At 35.5% G+C, this 20,682-nt stretch overlaps 1 protein-coding gene across 10 annotated transcripts in view; it reads right to left on the reverse strand.

The window, feature by feature from the left end:
* Positions 1-20,682, reverse strand: part of OSBPL6 (oxysterol binding protein like 6) — a 179,696-nt gene that overhangs the window by 80,935 nt on the left and 78,079 nt on the right. For all 10 annotated transcript variants that reach the window (XM_016152584.2, XM_016152582.2, XM_016152590.2 and 7 more), the window contains exon 2: positions 12,675-12,866. The gene's annotated coding sequence lies outside the window, so the exon portion shown is untranslated. The remainder of the gene's footprint in view (positions 1-12,674; positions 12,867-20,682) is intronic.

Raw genomic sequence — 20,682 nt, forward strand, 5'->3', positions numbered from 1 at the left:
CCAGAGCAGTAAATGATTATTGTCATTATATATTGTGCTCATTACATTGTCATTATATATTAAAGTCTTTTTTTTCCTTAAAGAGAAAGGATAGGCAATCTTTTTTATTTCCAAGGTCATTAACTCATAGGTGAGAAAAAGAAAATCAAGAACTGATTTCAAGAAGACTTCTAGGAAGACGGCAGTATAAGATCTAATAAACATATTCTTAGAAAATTACTAAAAAAGCAGGAACTAAACTAGGGAATAGTGGCCACCACATGCCACAAAACCTAAGGAATCTTTACTCAGGGACCAATCCAGAATATATGCAGTACGACTCTCTTCAAGACAGTGAAGTGGTGTTACAGGAAGAAAATCTTCCAAACCCCACCAGTTTCCTGCAAACTGAAGAGGCAAGGTGCAAGATGCACAGGGAAAAGGCTCACGACAAATTAAACAGCTTTTTGAGGCCAACAAGGCATAGCGGGTACACGTTCTGCCTTGCCTTTTGCTGCCTTCCGCAGTCTTGGCTTTCCAAGAGCATCATGGATGTGTCCCAACGCACCCCCAGGATGGCTTCTGGTGCAGTCATTTATAAAAATTAAAGAGGAGAAAAGAATACAAAGAAAGAAGTTCTCTGTGATTGACCAAAATTCTAATCCTTCCCCACTCTCCTAAGGCCCTTTACTAAATAAATGAATAAGACAAGCCTGCATTCTCCTTCATCAAGCCCTCCAGGGTGAATTTTAAGAGGAGAATTTAAACGTTAACAACGTAAACATGAAGGGAGACAAGGATAATTGGCGCAAATAATCTTTCGAAAAAGAGCGATCTCATACCAAAAAAAAAAGTAAAAGAAAAAAAAGTGTGTGTGTATAAAGCACTATGAAAAATTATCCTCCCAAAAGAAGAAAAAATCATTATGTGCAGAGGATAGAGAGCGGGCTTATTTGGAATGTTAATCCTAGCAAAAGAGGTAGTTTTAGAGCACAAGTGCTTTACATGTTCATAACTTTTTCAATGGAGTCTTTGAATAAGAGATAAGTCAGTCTCAGAAGCAATGGAAACTGGCATAGGTAAAAATTTAAGAAAACAATGATACCAGAATTTAAATGCAGTAATTAAAATGATATTAAAGAAGCACAAAATGACTGCAGAAAAAAATCTAGTCAGTACATAGATTATAAAGATAAAATTGAAGAAATCATCTTACAAATAGAAAAAAGAGCAAAAAAAAAAGTTAACCTCCATACTTTTAACTCATGTCATCACGTACTTGTAAAATGGTGTGAAATTTAAAACATATCAACTGTTTATTTCTGGAATTTTCTATTTAATATTTTTGGATGCAGTTTACCACAGAAAGCAAAACTGCAGATAAAGAGGGACTACTGTGTATATTTTATTTAAAAAAGAACATAAAGAAGAAAGATATGGGTGTTCTAAACACTGACACTCAAGTTGTGTGGCCTTTATAATTACAGTAACAAGGCAATGTAATTATGTATTCTGCAATTCAAGTGATATGTGGAAAAATCACTTCTCGTTGTACAAATTACATAAAACTATGTGAAAGATCTGATTTGAAATAGGGAGAAATAGTTCTACTATACTTTAGACATTTATATTTCACTTCCCTTAGGTCACATTGCCTCTGGTGATTTGAACCCAAACTTTCTTCAATAAATTAAGAATTAATTGTTCTACTTATTTATTTGTAACTTTTCATATGGAAGTTTCCCTTAAAGTCAACTTAAATCAGCCATTTTTCAATCTCTATTAAATTATAATGTGATAATGGCTTTATTTGAAAACTATAATTTGAGCTAATATATTTTCTATTGAAGACATAGGCCCCAAGAATTAATAATTACATATATTTTCCAATTTAGTTTTAATTTTGTACATGGCATGAACTTTATAGTCCAGGAATATGGCCCGGCTCTCTCCTCCTATTTCAGGTTTTGTTAGTTTGCGGACATTTTGCATAGAATTGTTCTCAGAACTGAGTCTTCAAAAAATTGTTATCAGAAAGAGAGTAGGGAATACTTCCTATCCTAAAAAACCAAACTACCACTTCAACTATTTCCACACGCAATCCTTTTTCCTTCTTCTCTGGACTTCTGCTAATTTTATAATTAACAAAACATATATGGCCTTTCAAAATATTATCAAGTAAAAAATAGCACATTGAAAATATTATTTGAGGTCGAAGTCCTAAAAAGAGATCACTACCTCCTCCTTAGCTTACTCTATCATGTCAGGGAAAAAAACACCTATGAAAATAGCAGGCTTTTTCTACGTGCTGGTCCTAGATGTCACGCACTTTCCATCCATTCTCAGTAACTTTCTTGTAATTCACAGGGTACAGATGAGGAAAGTAGGGCTTAGGAAGTCCATGAAATCTATTTGACACCAAAGCCTACGCAACAAATTCTTTCACTACGTTTGACCCTTGATTTACTAATCAACAAATAAACTAAGTAATGAATCAGGTTTTTAGAGTTTGGTACATTACTGATGGCATACAATACAAATTTATGGAGCTTTTTATTCACATCCAGAAATGATATGAAAAGTGGTGGATATATATGCATTATATTTTCCTAGGGAGATAATCACATTATCAAAATGCATCCTTGTGAGGTTATATTTCTAAAATGATTATTATGAGTACAATTTAAAAATAATCCATGGGTATAAAAGCTGTACAACATATTTAATATAATGATATCAAAGAACATTTGATTTTAATGGGAGTATGTACTATGGATTCTTGACAAAGTCATTTAGATACTACCACTCAATAATTTTACCAGTGCTAATTTTCTTAGATTTGCCAGCCATATTATCATTCATCATTTGGCTTCTGACCCTTGCTAACATGTTTTGAAAAGGAAGCTTTGGTAATGTCATAATTCATAATTTAACAGGAAAAATAATATTAATAAATATGGTTCCCATGGCTGCTAATAGGTACTGACTGTCAACAGAGTACAAGGAGTTTTGGGCAACAATAGGAAATACCAAAAAATTTGCCTCTGCTTTGTAACTTTACATAACAATTTATAAATCCACACTGAGTGTGTGTGAACTTTTACTGGGGTACCAATTAACCTGATTAGCAGCACATGTCCTCTAGAGTGATTCACTATCAAAACAATAGTTTCTGTACTGAGTTGAGGTATGCTGAAGAATTGGCTAAAGCAGACAAAATGGCTTAGGTTAAAAATGTTCCTGAACTAGCCTATTACATAGCTGCTGGAAATGTAGAATTGTGTAACTACTATTGAAAACAGTATGGAGGTTTCTCAAGAAATTTAAAATAGAATTACCATATAATCCCATAATTCTAATTCTGATTATTTACCCAAACGAACTGAAAGCAGAGATTTGACCAGATATTTGTATACCCATATTCATAGCAGCATTATTCATAAAAGTCAAAAGGTGGAAGCAACCCAAGTGTCCATCAACAGATAAAAGGAAAAACAAAATGTGGTATATTTATACGACAGAATATTAGTCATCCTTAAAAAGTATGGAACTTCTGATACATGGTACAACAAGAATGAACCATGGAGACATTATGCTAAGCAAAAAGCCAGACAAAAAAAGACAAGTATTATATGATTCTACTTATATTACGTATCTAAAGTAGTCAAATTTATAGAGACAGAGAGCAGAAGGGTGGTTGCCAGGGTCCATGAGAAGGGAATGCAGGGTTAATGTTGAATGGGTACAGAATTTCAGTTTAAAAGAGAAAAAAATTCTGGAAATGGAAGGTAAGTTGTCTTAGTCCATTCAGCAGTTATAACAAAATACCACAGACTGGGCGGCATATAAACAACAAGCACTTATTTCTCACAGTTCTGAGGGCTAAGAAATCCCGGATCATGGCACCAGCAGATTCAGTGTCTGGTAAGGACCCTGCTTCTTGGTTCTTAGACAGCCATCTGGTTGCTGCATCTTCACATGATAGGAGGCAAGGGATATCTCTGAAGTCTCTTTTAGAAGGACACTAATCCCATTCCTGAGGGCTCCACCCTCATGACCTAATCACCTTCCAAAGGCCTCACCTCCTAACACTTCACCTTGGGGACCAGGACTTCAACATGTGAGCTTTGGGAGGACACAGACATTCAGATTATAGTGGTGATGGTTACAGAACAAGGTAAATGTATTAAATGCTGCTGAACTACACACTTAAAAATAGTTAAAATAGCAAAATTTATGTATATTTTATAATAATAAAATTCCTATATTATCGGTTATAATAACTTTTATAACATGTGAGGATTAATATTATCTTATTTTGTGCTTAGGATTCATTTTTAGAAAATTTTTCCTATTATACAGAATTGTCACTATCTCTGTATTACTTCTATACCTATGCATACATATATTATCGAACAAACACTACACCATAGTTATTTGTATTGAGTTGGTATGATCTTTGAGGGTGGGGACTATGTCACTTTCATTACTGTAATGTCATGGGCCACAAAAACTACTCGGATGGTTTGCTGGTCTTATCATTTTAGTTAAGTCTAAAGTCCTCCATCTTATCCATTAAAAACAGTTGATTGTGCTCACAAGTTGCCTGTAGATAATAACCCTCATGTCAATTCTTCGATTTTACTGTATTTGCCCAAAGATAACCCGAAATAATCTAAATGATTTACATATTGTAGTTCCCCATCTTTTCAGTAAGTAGTCAGCTGGAGAGAAAACTACACAAAGTTCAACATTCCCAAGAGAACACCTCTTGATCGTCCTAAAAAAGAAACTTGCCAGGCTGCTAATGGTACTCTAGAGGCCTGGGGCATTACTGGATTCTCCCTCCTGCTGAGCTAGCTGTATAGTATGAATAGAAATAGAGGCAGCAGCATAATTATTTCAAAACAGCACTGATGGGTTGTCCTGGCTTCACAGAATTACTGCACCTGCCACCTACCTAATTTAGTAGCCATTATCTACCTAGTCACAGATATTTCATGGTCAGGAACCTCAAGCAAAATTTTTTAAAATGTCATCCCTCCAAAACAGCAATTTTTATTCGACCTTCACCCACATACCAGGGTGCCCATAATTCTACTTGCCTTGGGCATTCAGCACAAGTATTGGTTTTTAATTATGCTCATTCATTGTTCCAAGAGGAAAGGAACAACTGACAGTAACTGAGGATCTACTCTCAAGCCCCAGATTCTTCAACCTTGTAAACTCATTTAGCTGGGGTGTGGTCATTTTTTGCACGCTCTAGTGGTGAACTGGAGTCAGTTTGTACCAGCTCAGAAGACGACTGTGTGCATCTCTCCCTAGCTCAGCCCTCAGAGAATCGTCCTGGGAATCTGAAATTGGCCATGGTGGAAGTATGTATGCCATACAATCAGTACTTTTTTTTTTTTTTTTGAGAGTCGATTTTTAAACATTTACCATTATTCCACTGCCTATGTCCTTTGATGTTTTTCCCACTATTTCCTTTACTAAAAAATACCGTGGATTGCTTGGGTTTGAAACCAGTCCCAACATCTTCTACGTCCTAGCTATGAAACGTCAGGCAATTTACTTAATCTCTCTGTGCCTCAGTCTTCTCATCTATAAACCAGGGATAATAACATCTACTTCATGGAGCTGTGAGAAGTAAATCCAATAATCTGTATAAAATGCTTACTATTATTATGCATTCTCTTCTGAGCCTCTCCTCCAAATGACCCTGTGAGGAGTAAAGACCTAAAAACACACTGTGTGCCCACAGGAGCATCACCTTCCTCCATGAGCAGGTTCAGGACACTTAAGTCTCAGGAGTACCGATTTTGAGACTGATTTTATTAAAAGCCCCTATGAGAATGGTTTGCTAATTTTCCATCAAAAGATAAACAAAATTTGAAGGGGAGGGAGGGTAATTCATACTTTAACAAAAATCCACAAAATAGAAACTAATGTACCGGTTTATGTCTTTAAATAGATTTTGCGTCCTATCCTTATTAAAAATATAGCCTATATATAAATAAGAGAATCATGAAATAACATACTTATTAAAATTATTTTAGTGTCAAAAAAATACTTGAGATGTTTATATCAAGTGAAGGAATAGGAATCCTGAGGGCTTGAAAAACCATATTTGAGGTCCAGAATTCCTGGTACATTATAATTAATGAAAAAATGGATGTCAAAAAGCTTGAATTTGAGTCTTCCTTTTTCAGATCACATGACTTTGTGTCTCGTGGTCATTACTTCCTTAGTGCAAGAAAGATACTTCTGTACCCAATTTATCTCATGGGATTTTGTGGAAATCGAGAAAGAAAAAATTGCTTTAAAATACATGCATATTGGAATAAAGATAGAAGACTGAATACAGAATCTATTTCACTCCAAAACACCACTAAAATCTACCAAAAACAATAGCAAAAGGACTTTAAAAAAAAAAAAAACCCTTTAGAGCTGTGAGAATAGGAGACAACAGCAACAGTTTCTTACTGGAAACTAGTTGAGAGTGGTAAAAAGACATCTTGGTCTTTAGTGATAATGACCACAAAGTGGTCACAAAGGTGTTAAGCGGAAGTTTAAGGAATTCAAAGGAAGGTTTAAAACGTCACTTGATATTGAATTGAGATGAAAAAAGGTACTCGTCCCCAAACCCCAAGTTTAGGAAATACTTGCTAATTGTTTACTATGGAGTTCTAAAAGAATCAGTTGATCATCTGGGAACTTATTCCAAATGGAAATTTTAGCTCACCTAGTAATGTATCCACAACTCTGAGGATGAGGCCCAGCATTTTGTTTTAATAAGCCTGACACTGGGCAGTAGTTGTAAAGAATTGCCAACTGGGCTCTGTTTTCTTATCTATAATGCCAGCATTTTAAAAGTTCTATTAAAAAAAAATTGTTAATTTCCACCTGAAGGATAATATCCTAAGTAATCCAAGAGTATCTTAAGAAAATAAACAAATTTAAAAATAAAAAAGGAAAAATGTAAATGAACTCTATTTGTAAGTTTTATTAAATTTCTGAAATTTATCAAAGTAAAATGAAGTATTAAAAAATGGCAAAATTTGTCTAGTCCAAAAATGATTAATGGGATAAACATCTAGAGTCAAGACCATTTGAGTGATAAGTTCTCAACATCCACCATTTTTCCTTGCAGTCCCTTCCTGGAAGGAAGATGGGCTTCCTCATCTTTTCTAGATCTACAACAATTGTACTTGATTTGTGATAAAGCCTGGTATTTCTTCACGTTTTCTTTTAAATGTTTTATTTTGGAATAACTTTAGATTTATAGAAAAGTTATAAATTTACTATAGAGTTCCCCATATATTCTTCACCCAGGACTTCCTCCAGTTTTCAGAAGCTGACAAAATAAGAGATTTTAATCTTATAGTTTAACTATGTATAGTGCCAGCTAAAAAACATTATATATTTTGAAATTAATTCAAATGCCAAGTTTGTAGTTATTGTTCAAATAAACTATACAGTACTTTCAAATGTAGTATTCTAGACATGAAAATTTAGTCAGCAGATCGTCCTTCAGTTCTCAGCTCATGCCCCCTACAAACAGGCACATACTCTATCACTTTATAGCACATTATTCTTTTTGTTTCCTTCATAGCACTTAAATCACTCGGTAGTTACAATATTTGTTTATTGGCTTATTGTTTATCCCTGGAGACTTCACCTATTACACTTCATGCTCTCCTTATTTTAACCCCTGGGCCCAAAATAGCACCGGTACCTACTGAGTAGGTACTCAATAGACTTCACTAGATGAATGAATGAATGAATGCCTACATAAATGAGGAACACTTTAGATATAGTAGGGGTAATATAAGACACATGATAAAAAGACACATCTATTTTCACTGTCGTTATTTCTGAAATTTCAAACTTTTAAAAGTCTACCGCCAGCCATACTCAGTTGACATTTTGGTAAGACTTGTGCTAGTCTAACATCTTTGTAATCACTCCTTACTGGGTCAAAGTTTAGAATTATTATTCCTGATATATCCTTGTTCTCTAAAAGCCAAACCTGTCCAAATGGATCTCTTTGTTGGTCCACTGCACATAGTACTTCCCAGCATTATTCACCTGATATGAAAAGTCAATAAAGTAAAATTTCAAACCCCCTCAAAGTTAGACTAATTAAAGTATTAATCATCTTTGCATGTGTAAAAACATATTTTTAAAAAACTCACAAATGCTGGATTATAATCTTACAGTAGTTTGGGAATGAGATACTTTGGAAAGACAGGCAAAAAATTTGAGAGATTAAAAAGGGAATGAAGCAACCTTTCTTTCTTTCCATTGCTTAAAACTTAGCTCCATGGTCAAAGAATTTCTTGGTTTCAGGGAAAAGAAAAGAAGAATAGATAGAAGACTTATAGGAAGGAAGAGAGGGAAGGAGGGAGGGGAAAGAGAAGAGAAAGACTACCTATTCCCATATTCTCAATAAACACATTTCACAGAGGGTCAAATGTTATAAAATATGTCCCAAAGTCAAAGTACTTGATCACTTGACTAACCAAGGGAAAAGAAAGTCCAAAATAAGCAGCCATAAAATATCTGTTTGTCAAATAAAATGAAGCAAGAAGACAAAAACACTGGGGTACTTGCAGGCTATTTCATTTGGAGCATTTATCTTTCTTCTGTTTCTGGACCTATACTGCTATAAAAGGCAGACACTAATAAATGCATTCAATGCAGCACGAAATGATCCATTTAAAGAGTACAATAATCCCACTGTCACTTCTGGAATACCTCCTGTTTATGACGTAATGAGTTGCAAATAACAAATTATCTGGGGAACCGAAGTCTTAATAGATTGACTCTTACTGCCAAGAAACAAAATCACATTAACACTAAAAATGTTCTTAAGGGAAAAATTCATCTTCTGACCTCATACATAAATTTTGAAAGCACCAAAAATAATGATAATAATAAAAGGCAAGTACACCTATATTTTTTCTCTACACAAAAATAAAACAATTAGTAGTATTAATGCCAAGTTATTCATCTGAAAAAGATAAAGCAAATAAGTTCTGTAATGTTATTTTGAACCAAGATTTTCAGTGTAAGAGAAAAGAGATAGAAACATAAAATCAAATATTAAAACTCCATCAAATTAACTTGGAAAAATCAGTATGAACTCATAATTTTTAAAATTTTTAAATATATATTTTTTTCTACCCTGTCCCCTGAAAAAGTCTGGAAACACTGACAACTGATAATAATGAGCACCCCAAATGCCCAGGCTATAGTTTCTAAATTCCATTTTCTACTAAAAGGAATCAGAGCTCCTTGGAATGGCTGACTGTTAGACTGGAATAAACAAGAAGAGCTTGAGGCATCCCGTTGTATCACAGAGTAGGGTCAAAGAAATTAATGGGATGTGGTGCTTCTGGGAAGTTCTGTATCTTTAACTGGGTGCTGATAATATAGGAATGTTAAGTTTGTGATTCACTTATGACAGGTTATCTTTTCTGTATGTATATTCAGGAGCCAGTTTGAAAGGGTTCCCAGTAAAGAAAAGTTTTATTAAACACCCAGAAAAAAAATCACTGCAACAAATTAAAACTTGATAAATACTTTAAAAAGCCATGAATTTACAATAATACTCAAGAAAAAGAGGAACTTTTCCCCTAAAACAAACAAACAAACAAACAAACAAACAAAGAAACATCTTTGATCACTTTTTGAAGAAACTGAAGCACCAACTTGAAACTGTCTATTCAAAGAGAAGTATTAAGCACTAACCCTATCTTTCCCGTATGAACTGCATTTCGGTCACCAAATATTAATTACAAAGAATTCCAGCTAATAAATGTAGAATGAATGATAGGATGGGGTGGGGAGAGGGTGAGGAGAAACCACCATTTTCACAATATCTAATGAAATAATATATTCGGGCTATGATTATAGATGGATAAAATTATTAGGTGAAAAGAACTGACGGGGGAACTTCACAATAGAGGGTTCAGGATTACTCTCTGACACTATTGTTCAATCTTAGCATCATTAAAAGTGGGACGAAAAGACCACACATGTCCCCTGAGGCACACAGCACAACAGAAGAAGAATTCTTGCCAAAAAAGTAGAATTTGAATTCAATCATGCCTTTAGATCTAATTTCTAGTTCCTAGAAATTTGTGTGATAGAGAAAAAGGTTAAAATACAACAATTGGCCAAACCCAGCATGTAGAATGCTCTATTGCCCAAGTGGCTAAGTTTTTTCAACAAGTAAATAACTTAAAATTCTAGATAAAAGAGACTTAAGAGGCTTGATAACCAAATTTTGTCTTTGATGAAAATAAACCTATACTATAAAAAAATAACTTTGAGAAATTTGATAGAGAAATTTGAATATGGAGTGAGTACAAAATAATATCAGAGAATTATTCACATCATTAGGTGTGACAAAAGCATGGTTTTGTAGGAAAATGTGCATATGAAGAGATACATACTGAAGCATTATGGTGGATATGACTTCATGTCTACTTCTAACAAAAGCAGAAAGGGATAATGAAGCTGAGTATGTCTATATGGGAGTCCACTATACTATCTCCTTTACTTTTGTGTAAATTTGAAGTTTTTCTAAATAAAAGTTATTTTTAAAATAAAAAAAATGACAAAAAATGAAATAAATCTTAAGAAACAAACATTTCCCTCTTTCTTAGTTCTTCGGTATGAAATCCCTGACATGAACAATATTCTCCCTTTTTTCACCTCTTCATTTCTATTGTTACTGGATATGTATTTAATATACAATTTATTTTTCAAAGCAGGTCTAAATCTTTCTGATATTCACGTGACCCATTTCCCTAATGCCTCACCTACCAGACTGAGAAAGACAATGTACAGGGAAGAGCTGGTCTGGTGCACCGCTTATTGCCAGACAGATTCTTTCCTGGTCCCTTGTTCCCATTCTTCTCAACTAAACAAGAAGGAAACCTCTTTCCTGGAAAGAAGAGTTGGCTGGCTATGGGCCTGCTACCTCCCCTTGGCCCCTTCAGCTCTTCAGAATCAGGTGCCTCTTGAACAGAAGAAACACCCCTCAACCTGAGAGACAGAAAAGGAACGAAAGCCAAGGAGGATAAAAGGAGCAGGTAAAATAGTATTCGCATTGCCAGTTTTTGCTGGATATTCTCTCTCCATCTCCACTCACCGAGGGAGATGTCTCATGATCCTCGAAATAGAAAAAAAGGAGTAAACATCAGCTTCCTTGCCATGCCCGGGTTCAGTACTTTCTTTTCTTCCGGGTTTTGACGAACCATGTTATACCTGCTGACTGGTTAACTGATTTACTGAGTTTACGTTGTTCACTATATTTCCACCTGTTTAATATGTCAATAATGTCTTCCAAGCACTCACTACTTTGGTTCCATTTTTTTTTTTTTGTCTTATTAATCCTTTCCTCAGGGAGTTAAGAGAAATGAAATGTGAGGCTGATAATAGAAACTCCAAGAAAAAGGGATAAAAGGGCTTTCTAAAAACATTTCTGAGTATACATGCATACACCTTAATTCCTATGACAAAAGAAGAGTAAAAATAAACACATTTCATTAAGGAAATGAGATGCCGATCAACTGACCTTTCCTTTTAAAGATGAGTTTAATTTCTTTCTCATATAGTCAAGCCACAGCTCAGCAAATGCGTGGAAACAAATTTCCAGTTATTTTGTTTCCATGAATTTAAACCTGATAGTCAAAAAGACTCATGTACATTTCATCTTTGCATGTGATCAAGTATCAGGAGATCCTAGGCAATACTGACCTAAGAGATTCCATAAGGTAGAGCAAAGTAATGCCACCAGGACAGTAAAATAAACCTAAAATAAACATCCAATCCAGTTGATCTTTCTGGTTTGCTTCGACATTAAAAATCTGCTTAAGTAACAGGCACTACCCATTTGAAGTTAAATGGATTGTTGGGTAAGAATCACTGTTTTGGGATCAATTTAGCTTCCCCTATTTGTAAACTACAACCTAATAACATACATGTACATTAGTTTAGCTAATGCAGACAGATAAGTGCTATGCCCATAAGGACCCTCTGATTTGGAATGTTTTCATGACTAAAGCTCTTTGTTACTATAGAAAAGTTTGATTCAGTATCAAGTTAACAGGAAAATTACTGTAATTAGTTCAGTTCCCAATGATATATAGTGATCGAAGATGGGGAAAGAGAGGTTTTATGACTAACTACAACCCACTATGCTTGAAGGTACATCTGATTCTGATGGTGAGATTTATCAATGTCAAAAGTTCTGCGCATGTAGACAGCACAGCATATTGCTCTCAGAATCACTCTCGTGTCCAGAATGAGTAAGGAGCTACAGAGTGGACTCTAAATCCCCACAAGCGCCATTCAAAAAGGAGCCAACTCAGCGAATCAGTTTTACCTCCCTGGGACCAAAACAGTCACATCTGGCAATAGAACCCTTAGGTTAGGTTAAGGCATATCAGACTCTGAGATAACAACCTTAAAGTCTGCAAAGAATGATCCAGACCTATCATATTTCCAAACTAAGAACAATGAACCATCTGATTTTGGAAAACTCTTCCTTCTTCATCTGCAAGTCAGCTTAATTTCAGGAAGCCAGCATTCTCTAAGCCTACGCATTTTAGATAAAATGTATTATTAAGCCCTGCCTAATCTTACTCCACTTTTGATTTTAAGCTGGCATTCTCTTGACTCACCTTGTAACTGGGAATCAGTCTTCTAGGTTGGCTTTAAGATAAGAGCTGTTCGAAGTGGTTTATCTTCAGATGTCTGCAGCTTTTTTTTCTGGGAACTCAGTTTGTCTATTGACCCTGCTGGGCTTATCTGGTAAATTACAGGCGTGGCTCCTTGATTTCCTTCTCTTGCTGTTTTGTAGCAAGGGGCAGAAGCTGAAAAACAAAGATTACAATCATATACAACCACATCTCCACAGAACTCTCAAGAACCTCTCGGTGGACTGCCTATGGCCAATCAGAAAATTCCTTCCAATTTATCTTTTGAGGAGAAAGTTCAGAAGGGATGGTGTCTCAGCTTTTTACCTCCTTTGCTCAGTCTTAAAGATGCAATCACCAAGCTCCTCAGCAATGAGCAACATTCATCATTTACCTCTTGCCAAGCGTTTGGAGTAAGAAAACTCTCAGTTTATACAATAAATACATTTTAAAAGGGGCAAAGTATATTTTCCGGAAACACATTTGACCCTCCAATTAAATGTAAACCTCATTTTTAAAAACAGTAAGGAAGTGGTTTCATCACATATACACATTAATGTACAACAGCAGTGCCCTGATAAAGACGCTTTAATAGTGTCTAATTTGCCGTAATAGAGTAGAATTGCTGCCAAATTCTTAGAGCAGTCCTCAAACAGAAAGATCTACCAAAGAATAGTTTTCAACTTGACATAGTATCTCAAAAGGCGAAGAAACAATATTTTATGAAAAGATAAAATATGTTCACTTTAAGAGAAAAAAAAAAGAAAGAAAAGCCTGACAAGAAATACAGAGCAGGAACTAAATTAGTTACTGTCTAGCCCTGAAATGCTACAGTTTTTTTTTTTCCTTTAAGGCTCTCTAGCAGGCATGTTTCTTCACAAGGTAGCTTTAAAAATTACTCACCAGGTTTGATTATTTTTCAAGCTTATTTTTTTTTGCTCTATTTTACTTTTTCTCTTCTTTTATGGGGAAGGAAAACACACATATTATGAAAGATTAAATTTAATGAAAAGTGTAAAAGATTTACATCTATCTAACATCCTATGCTGTGATTGCTCCTTTAAGTATCATTTTTCTGCAAAAAAAAAAAAAAGTTCTAAACATCCTTTCGCCTCTGCAAAACAAAACAAAACAAAACTTTAATATCTACTATGTTGGAAGACAAGTCTGTGCATCTCATGGATCCTAAATAAAATTTAGTTGACAACTATGATGATGACATAAAAGAACTAGGGTTAGGGTCCATCAAGATTATTTTTGTATGCTCAGCATTATATCTGTTTATTTTCTGCAAACACTACTTAATATATGCTCTTTAATCCCATATAAGTATAGGCAGAGTAAATAAGATGGTTAGCTACTGAAACTCGAACCGCCTTTTTCTTTGCCCTTTCCTGTGATGTACTTTGCCAAGCTTTGGAAAAGGAGAGAATATTGAAAAAGGAAAAAGAAGAAAAATGTGATAAAGAGCCCCCTGTGCTAAACTGCAGTTCATTTTGCCTACTCCCGCCCCCATTCTTCTCCCGAGTCTATTTCTCCATAATTTACCATGCTATGGTAAAGTGGGACGGTCAAACAAAAAAGAGGACTACGGAGTATGACCAAGGCTTCCTCTTCATCTTTATGTTCCCCAGTCCAGGAGCAGAGGAGAGGGAGAATGCAGGGTGAATGCTGTTAACCACACCTAAGGAGTTCCCCCCCACCCCAATGTGTCCTGTCTCCAGCCTACGTAAACCAGACATTGGCCCAAGAAGCATTTTTCCACTTTAGTCATCCCCTTCCCCATAATCTTTGCAACACATCCTTCAACATCCAGCTCAAAACCACAACCCCCAAATCCTTCCTCGATCTTCCCAGCTCGAAAGAAGCAACTTCTCATTGTACCTGGCACTTGGGTCAGTTTTACTGGTGTGAGGCGGTCCTGGCCACACATGCGGCTTACACCTCTCACCTTCCCTACCTGACTATGTGACTCTGGGAGGCAGGGACTCACCCCTAGTTCCCTCCACATAGTAAATGCCAGAGTTCAAATGTGAAATCTACAAGGTTTCTATTTATATGTACTTTGTAAGAAACAAATCTATCATTGTCCATTTTGCATAAAAGGAAATTTTCATGTACAGTGTGTGTACAATGTCAAGGGTAGGTTTCTGGCTTGTTCTGAGACTATTATTTATATTCACATGGGCCTTCTGTGCAACTTTCAAAAACACAACCACGGTAAAGTGTAGTACCTTCTATAACCTTCAAGGGGGCTGAAAATGCATTAAAAATTATCACTCTATCAATACATGGTTCAGAGACAATCATCCCTGATAGTTACTGAAGCCATAAATATTAGAAACATTTGTACAAATTAGGGCAGAAAGATTTATATTGTCACATTCAAATTCCAAATTTTCAGGTGACTAGTATATTGTTCTATTAAAATAACAGGAAGTTAACCACATGGCACTTAAATTTTATTTCAGTTAAGAAACTTTACAGGGTCTTGTTTTTACCTTGTTAACTGTGTGCAGGGCAGAAGTCCAAAGGTGCTAAACTTATAAAGGTCAAGTCTGATTACACCTTGTGACAGCACACATTGAAGATTAATTCTTAAAGCTCTCGTTAAAAATCTCAGAGCAGGGAAGAGGTTGTTCCCTTTTCAAACAATAACCAAAACTGATGCTTTAAAAAATTATTCCTGGTTTTTATCAACACACACAAAAAGAATCATGTTCTAATTTAACAATACCCTTTGCAGATCGAAAAGGTCCCCCATACCTTCTTTACTAAGCTATTAATAAATTAAAAGTTGTAAAGGCTGGAAAGGTCAACTTGAACAGTCTCCAGTATCAACCAGTACTTGAGTAGGAGTATCTACAAAATCTCATCAGGCAAGTTTAGTGATTTGGCAAAGGTTTTTCTGAATGGCTCATTCAGGAAGCAAATGATCCATTATCTTTACAACATAATTTTTCCTGTAAGTGGTTATGACTAATCCTCCCACAGCCTGAATTTTGCCCGCTCTACACCATGTTCTTGTTCAGCACACTCCTTACATATTCCACTCATTTCTTACTCAAGCCTCTCAGAGCACATAATGTAGTCCACCAAAGACCAGACTGTCCCATGTAGCTACTAAGTTAATGCATAGAATGCAAAATGGAGACGAGATAAAACAAGCTCCATCACTCTGTAAAGTACCAAAGGAAAGAGTCTTAAAATGGTAAAGCCAGTACAGACAACCAGAATAACCAGAAGAGTTTACAAAGTTAGCGGTCTACACAGCAAAGTCCATTTCACACAACAATAAGGGACGAGACACTTTTGACTATTTTCTGTACGTTATGTGGCCCATGACTTTGATTCAATGCCCACTTTATTTCAATGAAGGATCGGTTTTAATTTAAGGTTAAATACCCTAAATTGCTTTTCCAGAAAACTGTTGCCTAACACATAGGAGAAGACCCTTCTTCATTGTCTTGTTTACTTTGTCTACTGTCTCCACCTTAGTTGGTAAAAAGACAATTATTTTGCTTTTCTTCACTGGCAGCAATGTTTAGGCAAGAGATCGACTTTTCTCTTCCTACCTGTGATGATTCTGAGCACACTGAGAGTTTTTACACTGTGTGTAAATCCTTGGAGAATACAGTTTTAGTGCTACAACTCAGTAGAGTTTATGGAGACAGGTGGTGCTGGGTAACTTTCTGAAGCTGAAAAACAGAATTCCAGTCACTTTCCCTTGGCAACTACTGTGTCTTTCTTCTTAATAAATGAAGAGCGGACCTTTAACTTGAAAACTGATCTAATCTCATTAACGCTAATACGTATCAAAGAAGTTAAAATTCATCAGCTAAAATAACACATCAGAGTTTTCATATTTGCTGGTAAGGACTGACTGATTCATCCACTCAAATGAAAGCCAATTGTGCAGTTATTATATACTAACATTAAAATCAGATACTAAAGAAGATATAGAAATGTAACAGTCAACAAAAACAAAGCTCTTCCCTTAAGAAATTTAGAGCTTAGCCATACATAACAGAAAAAGATTCATGAATAATCTTCTTAAGTCATGAAAGCAGAAAATGTGTTATGGATGTTCATGGCATGAAAATATTCTAGCTTGGAGTTTGTGAGTAGGCTGGGAGGAAGAACAGAGGAAGTTGCTCAAACAGGAAGGCATTTGAAAGATGAGTAGATTCAGGCAAGAAATAGAAAAGCAGAGGTGAATAAAGGAGATTTCACACAGTGAAGAAAAGCGTATGAAAATCAAGAGATGGGAAAATGTAAATTGTAGTTCTAGTACCCAGAGTTTAGAGTACAAAAAATAAAAGTGGGGGGAAAGAATGGCAGAGAGGGGGTTTGGAACAGTTATATATTTATATGCTGATCAAAAAAATAAAAAACAAAAAAACATTTCACTGAGTGGGCTGTAGAAAACAGGAGTGGGGGTCAGAGCAGGGGAGTCTTGTGATTATGCTTCATGGAGGCGGATTCAGGAGAACAAATAAAAGGGAAGAGAATCCAGAGGCAAGAGTGAACCGAAGAAGAAATTGGCAGCTCGAAAAGGGAGGCAGAGCAGCTACCAGGGAGAGCAGGCATCCCGGAGGGACAAGTGAAGAAAACTTGACAGGGTAGAATGTGATCCTATTTGGCCTCCCATATTTCTTGTCTTACCAAAATAACGGGAAACAAAGCACATCCTTTTTTTCACAAATATGATTGAAGTAATGTAAGATATGGTCAAAATGTTAACAAACTAAAATAATTTACTCAACATGAAACATTTTTTTTCAATCTGTTATTTATTTATGATCTAGGCTAATTTTTCCAGATTTTTTTTTTGGTTTGCATCTATTTGGTTCAAATTGACAAGTCTTTCTCTGAGGGCAGGAAAAGTGTTTTAGCTCTCCAAATTCCAAAGACTGAGCACAAAGGACCTGATGCCTATTAAGCATTCAAAGAAATTTTTTTTTCCAAATCAAACTGTTTTGTTAATACTGACAAAAATTTACATGACTGATTATACAGGTAAGATTTCTGATTACAGATTACTAAAAAGAGTCTACAACTTTACTACTCCTTTGACAACTTTGTTTTATATCTAAAAAACAATATTACAGAAACAACTCAGTTTATTACTCAGTTGAATAAAAATTTTATTTAAGTTTTTTTTTTTTTTAGGCGAGGCAACTCTTGGTTTTTAGGCGAGGCAACTCCTTGCAATCTGTGAGGTCTCATCCAAATAATAACCAGGCCCGATCATGCTTAGCTTCCGAGATCGAATGGGATCGGGCTTGTTCAGGGTGGCATGGCCATAGACTAAGATTTTATTTAAAAAAAAGAACTCCATTAAATCTAAAGCACTGAAAAGATGCTTAGGACATACCTTAATCTTCTGAAAGTAGTATGCTATAGAGCAAGAGTCAGCAAACCTTTTCTGTAAAGGTCCAGTTCAGTAAATATTTTAAAGGTTTTGTTTGCCATGCAGTCTACCACTTGATGTAACTACTCAGCTGTAGCAGAAAAGCAGCCACAGACAATATGTAAATGAATGAGTATGGCTATGTCCCAATAAAATTTTATTCAAAAAAAAAAGTGAAGGCTACATTTGGCCCTTGCAATATATAATTTGCTGAGCCTGCCCTAGCAGATAGCCTAGCTGTGGCAACTGGGTATCACGGTTTCATTGTTCTTCACTCCTCAATGTGCATAACTCTGATGAAGTGATTTAAAAAATGATTCTGAGAAAATGGGCTCCAAAGAAAATTTCCACTGCTACTGGAGTGATAAGAGAGAGAAACAAAATGAAGTAATTCTAAGGAAGTAATGAATTCCAGAAGACAAGAGAAATTTTGGGTAAATAAAAAGGAGAATGTAAAGTTTATGAAAGGAAAATGTGATGCCTCAGATCACTGCTGAGAGAGCCCAACACACATTCTAAGAGGAAATATAAAAATGTGACTAATGAAACCATTTCAGGAAGTACTCAAACTAATGCCAAAAATGTTCATTAATTGAGAGTAAATGTCAAGGAAAGCTTAACCTATTTAAAAAATATATGTTTAAGAAATACATGAATCTTGACAGAATATTCATGTGAGAGAAAGCCAGAGACTTTGCAAATGTACGTCTCAAACCATACTTCATGAATTCTGATTATCATACATAATTTACTTGACAGAGCAGAGGGGAAAGTAAGGAATATTATTATCAAAGTTTAACAATTTATACTTAAACCCAGAAAAGAGTTATGACAAAAAAATCATCTTACCATAATTACATCAGCTTAATTATGCTACCACTAATTCACCATTGAAAGCAACTTACTAGTTCTGTGACCTTGTGGCAGTTACTTTTCCACTCTGTCTCAGGTCTCTCTTGTGTGAAATGCAGGTGTTTGAAGATTAAGCAAGTTAACGCATGTCAAGTGTGCAGAACCACCACAGCACACAGGAAGCACTCAGATGCTTTCATGCTCCTGTTGCTCCCCTGAGTCTCTTCTCCCCAGCCAGCTTCACTGAATATTCCTCCTTTGCCCTGCTAAGCTTTTCTCCTTCTTGGCTTTCTTTGGGGTGGCCCTGTCTCACTCTGAGGGCTTTAACCTACCATTTGCTAGAGACTGCTAAATCTCTTTCTCCAATGCTGATTTCTTTTCGAGAATGCATTTCCAACTGTCTAGTGGTCATTTCCATTGGACTATATCATGGGCACCTGAAACTCGGTGAGTCTAAAAATCAAGTGCATTCCTCTGTGTTCCAATAAAACTTTATTCACAAAAAAGTGGTGGCCACATTTGGCCCTTGGAATACACTTTGCTGGGCCCTTCCTCTGTGTTTTGTTTTAGTTAACGACATCACTATCTATCCTTAAACCAAGCTAGAAACCACAGTTACTTTTAACCATTTCATTTGAAATCTTCCCATTCAACTCACTCCAAGTCTTCTCACTACGATGTCTCAAATATCTTTTCTAGACATTACTCTCTTTTGCTATCTTACTGATCTCTGTCTTAGATTACTGCTATCTGCCCCCTGGTTTATCTGCTTCCAATCATTCTCTCATCCAAGCTCTCTTTCAATATTATCAGTCATCTTTTGTAAAATATATATTTGATTGTGTTATTCTCTATTCTCAATTATTCTCTGCTGCTTGAAGGAAATGGGATTCTGGACCTACAAGTGAGCTCCAGAGCCCCTGGGAACCCTTGAAATTAGATACAAAAATTTGTGTGTGTCTTTGATCAAAAAAAGGTCAAGAAACACTAAAAGGATAATTTTAAAACTGCACAGCAGGGTATAATCTGAAATCTTAAACTGCATCTCAGTCACTCTTGTCTTTTACCCTCTGTTTCAGATACTATGTATGGACAAAAAAAAGATGTTAAATAGATTTCTGGTATCTGTCTGTATATTGTAACACTGGCCTGAAAATTCTTAAATTTAAAACTTCATACTATACAAAATAAATAGCTTTAAATATTTAGATACATAGAGACATCCTTACTGGTGTCCCTGGATTTTAATGAGGTTAAGAGTACAGACCCTGGAGCCTACTAAGTGTCTAGTTTTGAATCTTGTCTTAGCCAATTACCGGTAATGGAACCTGAGCCTATTTACATAGCTTCTGAATGCCTTAGTTTCATGATCTATAAAGATGGAGACAGTAACAGTACCTACCCTTTAGAATTAGTCTGAGGATTAAATGAGTTTCCAAGTATTGCACTTAAAACTATGTAAGTGCTTGCTACTATTATAATTATTTATTGAAACCTACGGCCAGGACTAAAGTTTCTAAGAGATCATCACAAAACAAAACTAACTAACGTTGCCACAAAAAGCCTCAACCTTCAGTTAGCTGGGTTAATTAACCAGAGAACACTAAAAAAGATGGCCCTTTTCACTAATGTTTTTATCAACTGAAAAGTGTTTCAAGCCTGTCTGATATAATTCAGATTTTTCTATTAGCTTACACTAGCTAAAAATCTCAGCTCAAAATATTTCCA

The sequence above is a fragment of the Rousettus aegyptiacus genome, unplaced genomic scaffold, assembly GCF_014176215.1.
Source record: "Rousettus aegyptiacus isolate mRouAeg1 unplaced genomic scaffold, mRouAeg1.p scaffold_m13_p_2, whole genome shotgun sequence".
NCBI classification, from domain to species: domain Eukaryota; kingdom Metazoa; phylum Chordata; class Mammalia; order Chiroptera; family Pteropodidae; genus Rousettus; species Rousettus aegyptiacus.